The 9,464-nt window shown below is 50.4% G+C and overlaps 1 protein-coding gene across 2 annotated transcripts in view; it reads right to left on the bottom strand.

Annotated features, from left to right (window-relative positions):
• Nucleotides 1-9,464, bottom strand: part of LOC111942001 (uncharacterized) — a 235,442-nt gene that overhangs the window by 104,930 nt on the left and 121,048 nt on the right. The gene's annotated exons all lie outside the window — the stretch shown is intronic.

The following is a 9,464-nucleotide window of genomic DNA, read 5'->3' as shown; positions in this document are numbered from 1 at the left end:
AAAGAAATAGAAGAGTAATAAAATGGGCAATTAAACTTGTCACTTTAGAATGACTCTCCTGCTTTTCAGTGTCAACCGAGGTTGTACCTAATGCTCCCACAGCTTGTTACAAACAAGTGTTTGAGATTGCTTAAAAGTTTTCCAGCAAGGTTATTGGTAAAAACCAGATTGAATATGAAACAACAGCTCAACAAAATTCATTGGCAACATTCACACTCTTACTTACAAATCAGTTAAGGTAAGGAAAACAAGGAAAAAAGCAACCAACAAAATGCAGTCAATGAAACCAGAAATGAACCAAGAACTATCTTTGTGTGTGTGTTTAGGTGTGTTTGACAAAGGAACATAAGGGACAAGGATAAAAAGGAATATGGCGTAAAAGCTTAACAGCACTCAAGCTTAACAGTAGTTAAACTGCAGCCTCCAGGAGTGGGGGTATCGGCCCAGGATCCATTGCTGATGGGCGATCCTGCGAGTGCAGCAAGCGTGAGAGCTCGCTGGCTCTGAGAGGCCCCACTCCGAGGGCGGTTGCTGCTGGCAGCCCCTGTGGTCCAGGAGAGCTCCAAGGGCCTCCTTTGGACCGCTGTTCATGGGCCACAAGAGAGTGGGCCTCAGTCATAAAATGCTTCATCGTGGCCGCACTTTGGGTCAGCACCCGGCCTTTGAAAGTGTGAGAAGAAGGATGTTATGCCATTCAGGCAAGAAAAGTAATTTCCAAGGCTGTTCATAGAAAACCCCAGGAGCTCGTTAGACAGCACAAGTTCCTGGCGGCGCTCAGTGTTTCTGATAAGCTCAAGAGGAGCTGAGCCCAGGGGCTGTTCAGCAAGGCCAAGGACTAACCAGCGTTTCTCAGGTCACAGTGTGGCCTGACAAGGCTGGGGGAATTCACCACCACAATCTGAAGCATGAAGTTTTGATGTAGGCTAAAAAGCCGTGGCCCAGTGGAAGTGGGCTGTTTCCTCAAGCCTGTGGGAGAATCACTGTGCAGATCCTTGTGCTACTGATTCCATCTCTCCCCACTTTTCCAAGTTCTTGGAGGCAAGGTCACTTAGGTTAGACACACAGATCACAAGAAGTGCTCTTCTGTTTTTCTCCACAATGAATTAAAGTCAGATTACACATCCCAAATCTGTTTTCTCTTACTGGCAAATTGACTGATTTGAGAAATTTCTGGAGCAGCAAACTTGTTTCCTCAAGTACTTACTCTGTGAGGCATGGAGCATGATTTTCTGCTAGGAGAGCCCTGCATACTGTTCCACACATCTTTCAGAAAGTCCCAAACCAATTCCAAACACTCTGCCTATAGTAAGTTTTTACACAGGGCTGCAGAAATCCAGGACAATGGCAAGTGAATGTTGGAAGGGTTTTGTCCTGTTCATGTCATAAGAATTCTTAATGATCTAAAGCAATTCCATTCCGATGCAACATGGAATCTGGGTTTTTTCTATTAAACTCTTTCATGATGAGTAACAAACCTTGGCAGCATGAGATGCAAGGCTGACATACGAAAGCATGAGCTTGTCCTCCACAGTGAGCAGTTTAATTGTCCATTTCATTACTCTAATATTTGTTCCACACTAAGAAGCAAACCCAAGCTTTTCTTGGAGCCAAAACATACATTACAGTCCCTCACAGGATCACCAGGGCGGGCAGGAACAAAGCAGGCAATCTGCTTCATTGTGAACCACAACAGAGCTACATCCCAATGTGGGTTTAAGTAGCACGGTATTATCAAGAGCTCCTTAAATGCTAGCAGAAGCAGCTGGCAGGGCATGCCAGGTGGGGCTAAGGTGAGGCCCAGAGGGTGGGAGGTCTGAGCATCAGCCTTCCAGCCAGGCAGGGGAGGGAGGCCACCTGGATGGAGAGGCTGCAAAGGGCTCTCTTTATGGGAGGTGTCCACCCACTTCTTCCTTGACATTGTGTCTCTAGAAGAAGCTGTAGATCAGATACAAGGGAAGAAATGAGTTAGCTGAACTCCCACCTTAAAAATCAATGCATCCAAAAGGTGAGGCATTCAAGGGTTTTTGAATTATTCAGAAGAACACTTTCTATTTATTTTTCAAGAAATTATAATCACTAGAATTTCTCTGAACTGTATGGAGCTGGCAAGCCAGGAGACAGAGCTTCTACTGCTTTGCTTATGTGCTGCTTGTTGCCCACCGACTACTTTGAAATCCCTTTCCTTCCAAACAGTTAGCAACCCACAGTGGTCTCCAGAATTTGACAATTAAACCTACACAGTAATTGCTTTTAAAAGCTAGTTTTCACAGCCTTCATTTCTGTAACTCCCACCCAGTTCTAGGTTTGGGGTTTTTTGGTTGTTTATATTTTCCTTCATAAAAAAGGAAATCCTGCGACACAAACAATGGCTTCATGTGACAGAGGTAAAAGAAGCTTTGCACTCCCCATTGGATGTCCCCTGTATTCAGCGAGCCTACTTCTGTAGGCAAAAAATTGGCCATCCAAATGTTCCACTTTTCTACTTCATTGTTACAGAGGTTTACTTCCTGCATTCATTCCTGCAGACACACCCAAAACAAATGCAAACATGACCTGCCTCAAAACAGTACTGATCATGGCAGTTCCAGACAATTCAAAAAATGGAAATAGAGGCAGGCAGGTCATTTTTAAACACTCTTAAAGAGAACCGTTAGAACTCTGAAAACTAATCATTCTTTACATGGCATCACAGAGGAAAAAATCAAGAGGAAGCCAGACAATAAAAAAAAGTACATATTTCTTAAATCTGAACTATTTTTTCCTGAAGAATGATATGGTCAGTAATAAAAGCGAAACAGATAAGGTTTAATAAAATAGCTCATTTTCCACAAGTAATCAAGCAAAAATGTCACCTGAACAATACTGAGCAGTAATTCTCCCCAACTGCATTCAGCATTGCAGCTGCATATCAGCAATTAAGGAGTCTTTCCAAAGGGGCTGTACCCAGGATTTGGCAGAACAAACCCTGAGCAAAGGGACCAGGACATCTGATCCCTTTTTCTTCAGCAGCAAAATTATGTCTTCAAGTCTCATCTCTCCTATCAGTAAATGCCCAGAGATGAAAAAGGAAAAGCAACTGACTTTCATTGAGGCTTTCAACTTGAAAGCACTGGCTGACACAGATGCACCAGAGACTGCATTTTGTCTGGCACAATTCTACTTGTCAGGGATCAGGCAAGGCAGGGAGGGAGGGACAAGGCAGAAGGCATCTCCTCCTGCAGCCTCAGCCTGCAGCACTGACCCAGGCAGAGAGAGTCGGGGAAGAGATTTGTCATGGTGAACCTGCCATAGGTGGCTTTGGGCTTGTGCTGTCAGAGGATGACAAACTCAGACCCTGCATAGGCTGCATCCATTTGGAAACCTCCTTCTCCTTAATTGGAAATTTCACAAGGACTTCCCCTCAGAGGAGGTTTCCCTATTTCTCCCAGTGCAGAACCAGACAATGTCCATGGATCTCCTTCAGATCTCAAAGGGTTCAGCTCAGTAACTGCCCCAAGGAAAGGTTTTCTCCTTTAAGGGCAAGACGAAGGACTGGAAAAATTTCCCATTTCAAGATAAATGCCTGTCTACTAATTGTGATACTAGAAAGGCTACAGGGAGATGAAGGGCAAGTGCTGGATGGAGAGGAATGTTTCCTTTTCCTGCACTGCATTTCCAGGGCCCCAAGGTACCACTCCAGCTCCAGCCACTCAGCACTTCACACTGGAGGAATTTTCACTGCACCACCACAGCACATTCCCAGTGATTGGGCTTTTCAAAGAGTCCACTGAGCCCATCAAGGAATTGAAATCAATTGAAAGAAATCTTGAAAAGAATGGTTTTTATCCAACCATTCAAAATATCACTTCTGTGTCAAAATTCTTAAGGTCATTTGAGGACAGACATGCCCTATACCAACCTGCTTGTTAAGAGTTCTCCTCTTTGGATGTGCTGGTGATCTTGGCCTTATGAAAATGGAAGACAAAAGAACATATTAAGAGGAAGAAAGAGAAAGGAGGGAATGTGTGTAGCATGAAAGGAGGCAACCCTTCTTAGCATGGTCACTCTGATGAAGGAGGAAATGCAACACAGAAACTAATCAAGATGCAAAGATGATTCATTGTCCTTAAGCTCTCAGTTGCTGGAGTCAGACAGAGCTGGCCAAGCTCCGGCTGAAACACAGCAGTCATTCTTCAACTTGCATCATAACCCCCCAGTTCTGCTGTCTCTCCTTTTGGAGCCAAGTGGCTCCTACAGCCCATCTGAAGCAGCAAGAGCTGCTGAGCTGAGACACGAGTCTCTATGGAGGGCAGCTGCTTTTGTACTGCTGCAAAGCTTGACTTTGCCTGCTTGTGCCTTACACTGGTGACAGTCTCGTGCTCCATGTGGTCAGAGCACTGCTGTCTCCTGAGAATGATATTACACCTCCTTGATCTTTCAAGAAAAAATAGGCTTTTTTACACTCATATGCTAAGATATTCAGATAGCACTTTAAAAGCCCTACAGAAGATTTTCAATGTGAGTGATACTTCTGAGACTCCTTTATTGTTATCTCTCAGACAGGCTTGACAGCTACATTTTCTCACACTTCTCCAAGCCAATATCTTCCCATCAGGTATAGTCCTATTACTCTTCTCTAGCAGCTCGCCTTGTCTGATCTTAAGCCTTGACCTTAATATTAGACATTGATCGGATTATACATCTATACCCCAGAATTTATCTGGGATCTCATTTCACAGTGGAGGCCCAGGCATAGAGAAGTTATGCCTGACATTTACAAAGGCACCACTGGAATTTGTAAATACCTCTAAATTAGCCAGTATTTGCCCAAACATGTTAATGTGGCTGAAGAAATTGACAGTCAAGGATTAGAGTATTCAAAGATCTGCAGCATCCAGACCCATGCAATACAGTTCCCAAATGACACCACAAACATTACAGAGGGAATCAACAGCCAGGTCCAGAAGAGGACCTGTCTTGAGGCTCTTTTCAGCCCTGCCTCCTCTTCCCCACCACCACCTCTGCTCTTGGGCCATATGGTGCTGGGTTTGACATTGGGCTGGATCACCACTGATAGGGCCAAATGCTGAATACACAGAGGTTTGCCTAAATACATGGGAGAGCTGACTGTGCAAAATAACCTCGCGAGATGGGAAGAGTGAGGTGAACAGCACACTGGAGCAGCAGACACCTTGGCTTACCTCATCTCCTGGGACTCTTGCACATCCAGCTGCAGAGAGCTTTGCAGAGACTCTGCAGCACTGCCAACACCAGGACTTACTGCCCTGCATATTGGGGGGATCAGAGGGAGACACAATGACTCCCTCTTCATATCCCCTTCAGTGTGATTCAGCAAGGAAGCCTGAATAGAATAGGATATTATTAATATATATTTCTATATACATTCTTATAATAATTTTTGTTTATGTATTAATTCTAATATATTATTTTAATAGTATACAGCTTAAGCATCCAACTCTCCCCCTTTGATGCCTCATGACATTTAGCCACGCTCTTAGCTAGAACTTGGCTGGAAAAAAATTGTCAAGCTGATGCTGCAGCTTGGTCTAGGACAGGGAATGGAAAGAGAAGTGGTGAAGGAAACACCATGTTGCACATTTGCCACTTCTCCCCTCATGCTCACTTCTGTACAAGTGTGGCTACATTCCCAGTTGGCATCCACATATGTGACATCAACATGTTGTCAGGTGACAGTGCTTCCACTGGCCTTTTGGATGTATGGGAAGCTGTTTAGATCCCTATAAACTCCCTGCCCCTAAAGCACCTAACAGACACCACTGATTCTCCAGCCAAGTCCCCACAAGGCCATTCTGCAGGATGGCAAAACCTGCTTTTCTCAAGCCCCTCATTCCTTCTGCTGCTGCCCTTCCCTCCTACAGTTCCCTAGCAGCCTTTGAGCACAGATGCTGCTGAGCTCTCAGGATGCTCAGAGCTCTCCAGCTCCCACACATCCAGCATCTCAGGCTCACTGGCATTTAGGAAGTTCAGCAGAGCTCTCTGATCTGTGGCTCTCTGGAAGGCCTCTGCCTGCCCAAGTTGCTCCAGGGCTCCCATGCCATGACCAGGAAGGGGAGTGGAGGAAGCAGGGACAGATGCACACCCTTCCTTAGTATCTCATCATTTCTGGCACAGCTAAAAAGCCAAATCAGGACCTGTTCAATCTTCAGTGAAAACATCAGTTCCTGTCAGGGATACACGGGGCCCTTTCTCAGCAAGGCTGAGACCAAGTACCCAAGCCTTGGGTACTTGGACATTCAGTCTGCCAAAGCTGTTGTCCATCTGCCTCCTCCTGCACCCCATGGCAATCCTGGGCTCTGGGCTGCTCTCCCCATGGCCATCCTTCCCTCTGGTCACAGCCTGAAATGCAGTGTCCAGCTGAGCTCTTCCTTGGCTCAACAGCTTCCCTGGGCTCACACCACAGGGAAAGCTCTCCGAGCTCTGTCTACAGCACATAAACTAAAAATCTACCACACAGTAAATCCTGTGGACTTAGCTTGGTCTCCTTACCTTATGTCCTTTTCCCTCTGAACTCGGCTACTGTTTTTTCCTACTGTCATCATCATAGCAGTTGGCATTTTTCCCATTCTCCTGCTCTCTCTTCCATGTGGAGCTCTGAGGAAGGAGAGCTCCTCTGGATGGGAGGCAAAGTTTTTGTAAGTTCATTTAAGAAGCGCAGCCTCCAAATATTGTGAACATCACAGGATTTCTCTCAGAATAAATGTTCTAGTATCTAGGATTTTGGGTGCTCTTGAAGCCCCAAACACCACCTCTGACCTGACCTCGAGACACTGGATGGCTGAATTTTGTTTCCCGTAGAAAAGTTTGTGAGGAGGCACATCCCCACCTTGAGACACCCGGGGCGGGAAGAAGAGCTGGCCCCGAATGATGTCCTCATTGGTGTGGAAAGGAAGGTGCCCGCAGACCAGGTTATCGAGCAGGATGCCCAGGGACCAGATGGTGGCTGGCTGGCCACGGTAGCAGCCGAAGAGGATCCATTCCGGCGGGCGATATTCTGCTGTTCCTATGGGACAGGGGCGCAGCTCATCAGGCTGATGCTGCTCCCTCCCTCCCTCCCAGCCAGCTCCCATTCCACAACAGCCAGCCCCTGCCCCAGCGAAAAGTAACTTGGCTACAGCCGGCTGAAGAAGGATTCCCCCCTTCCTCCCTCTTCCCCCTCTGCCAGTAAAGGGGAGAACCTCTACTGCCCGGCTGGGCCCCGGCTTTGGGCTCACCTGACATTCGGGTGTACCGAGTGTCCCGGAGGATCGTGCCGCACCCGAAGTCGATGAGCTTCGCCTCGCCGGTGGCCAGGTCAAGGACGATGTTCTCGGCCTTGATGTCGCGGTGCAGGACGCCGCGGCTGGTGCAGTGCCGCACGGCCTCCAGCACCTGGAGAACAGCCCCCGCGCCACGGGCTCCGTCAGGAAGCCCCGCTCGTCCAGGAAGTACCAGAGGTCCTGAAAGCGCTCCGGACGCTCCATGACCAGCGCGAAGCCGTCGGGCAGCTGGAACCAGTCCAGGAGCCGCACGACGCCGCGGAAGCCAGGGCACGACACCATCCAGAGCAGCACCAGCTCCAGGGGCACAAGGGCGCCGTCGTGCTGCGGGGGGACCGCGATGTCGTCAGCGGGGACGATGCTGCGCCGCGCCTTCAGCACCCCCTGCCCGGCTCCACCGCTGCTCGCCGTCGCCCGGCTCGGGACCCTGCGCGGCCCCCGCTCACTCCGCGCTCTCTCCCCTCGCGGTGTCCCGGTTCCCAGCCCGCCGGGCCTCCCCTCAGCCCCGCTCGGCACGACCCGCCGGCTTCTCCCGCTGGCCCCGCTCACTCACCAGCCGCGCCCACTCCGAGCCGCGATCCCGGGACACTCGCTTGATGGCCACCTGCAAGCCAAGGCGAGCGGCTGGCTGAGCTCACCGCCCGCCGCCGCCCCGCCCCGCTCCGACCCAGCCCCGTCTCTTACCGGGGCGCCGTCGGCGAGCCGGGTCCCGGAGTAAACGCTGCCGCAGCCGCCGCTCCCCAGCAGCGGGCCCTGCCGCTAGAGCCGCTCCAGGGGAAGCTTCTCCGCCCGCCCGGGCGGCACCGCGCTCTCGGCATTCTGCCCGGAGCACCCGACCGCCCCGGGCACTGCTGCTTCCCGAGCCGCTCCGGGCTCCGGCGACTCGGGGCCGGCGGCCCAGCTGACGAGCGGCGGGGCTCGGCTCGGGGAAGCTGCCGGCGACGGGGCGGGAGCCGGGCGGCAGCGGGGCGGCTCTGGCAGGGGCCTCGTTCGGGGCCGGGCCAGGGCCCGCGCCAGGCGGAGCCAAAAGACGGTGCCGCTCCGCCACCCGCAGAGCGAGGAGCTCTTCCAGAAACTCTTCCAGAGGCGCCACAAGCAGTGCGGAGAGAACCTGGCCGAGGTGGGACCGCGGCAGGCCCGACAGGGGCGGGCCGGGGGCCGACTCGCCCACGGGCGCCTTGCGGGACGCGGCATAAGCCGGGCTGGGAGAGGCTGAGAGGGACGGCACGGCACGGGACGGGACGGCAGTAGAGTGAGTGTGAGAGGGAGAAGGGGACGGAGAGCGAGCGGAAAGTCGAGCGGAAAACCGATGGAGAGAGGCGCTGCTGCCGCTGCCGCTGCCGAGCCGCCGGAGCGCGCGGCCGTTCGTCCGTTCCCTCAGCGAGCCCAAGGGAGGAGCCGCCGCGCGCTCCGCCCAACGAAAGAAACAAGCAGAGAAATAAATACCTATGAAAGAAATCACCAAATAAATCAACACACAAATGCATAAAAATGTCAGCTTGTAGGTTTCTTCTTCCTTGGGTGTGATGAAGCATTTCCGTGGTGAAACAGGGAAATTAAGAATTAGGAATCAAGCATTAAAAAGTGCTTTGACTAAAAGAGGGGAGGCTGACAAAACCGTATGAAATGCTTACTGCTCCCACAAGAGCAGGAGGAGAGCAAGACTACAAGATAAGATAAAGAGCTAGAATGTGCAAATAGGATACAAGGACAAAGGCACCACAGGATAAGGGGGTTCTTTGGACCCCTAAGCTGGGAGAAACGGTATCAAAGTCTGAAAGATGGTCAAAGGACTAAAAGGAGCATGCATAAGGAGACAAGGTGATAAGTTCAACTGAGAGGAAAATTGCTGACTTCATCCCAAAGACCCCCAGACAACCACCAGAGTGACAACAAGGAGCAGTGGGCAATCGCAAAGAGGCGTGGAGCTAATTTTAATATGAAGTGGGGACAGGCAGGGTTAGGAAATGAATGTGTATTAGGCGTATTGTGTAGCCCTAGTCTGTAGAGAATAAAAAGAGAGGGGCAGGTCTCTAGGGTGTGCATGTCTTTGGAGGAGATACCTCCATGCTGAATAAACACATACCTAATCTTATAACATACTCTGTGTGGGCTACAGAGTTTTCTATATCACTGGGGAGAATTCCCTGTCCTGATGGTTATGTGAGAGTGGACAAGAGCGGAGCC

Source organism: Cyanistes caeruleus, chromosome 2 (assembly GCF_971803275.1).
Source record: "Cyanistes caeruleus chromosome 2, bCyaCae1.hap1.1, whole genome shotgun sequence".
Classification (NCBI taxonomy): domain Eukaryota; kingdom Metazoa; phylum Chordata; class Aves; order Passeriformes; family Paridae; genus Cyanistes; species Cyanistes caeruleus.
Note: the sequence above shows the minus strand (reverse complement) of the source record. Positions and strands in the feature narration are given on the sequence as shown.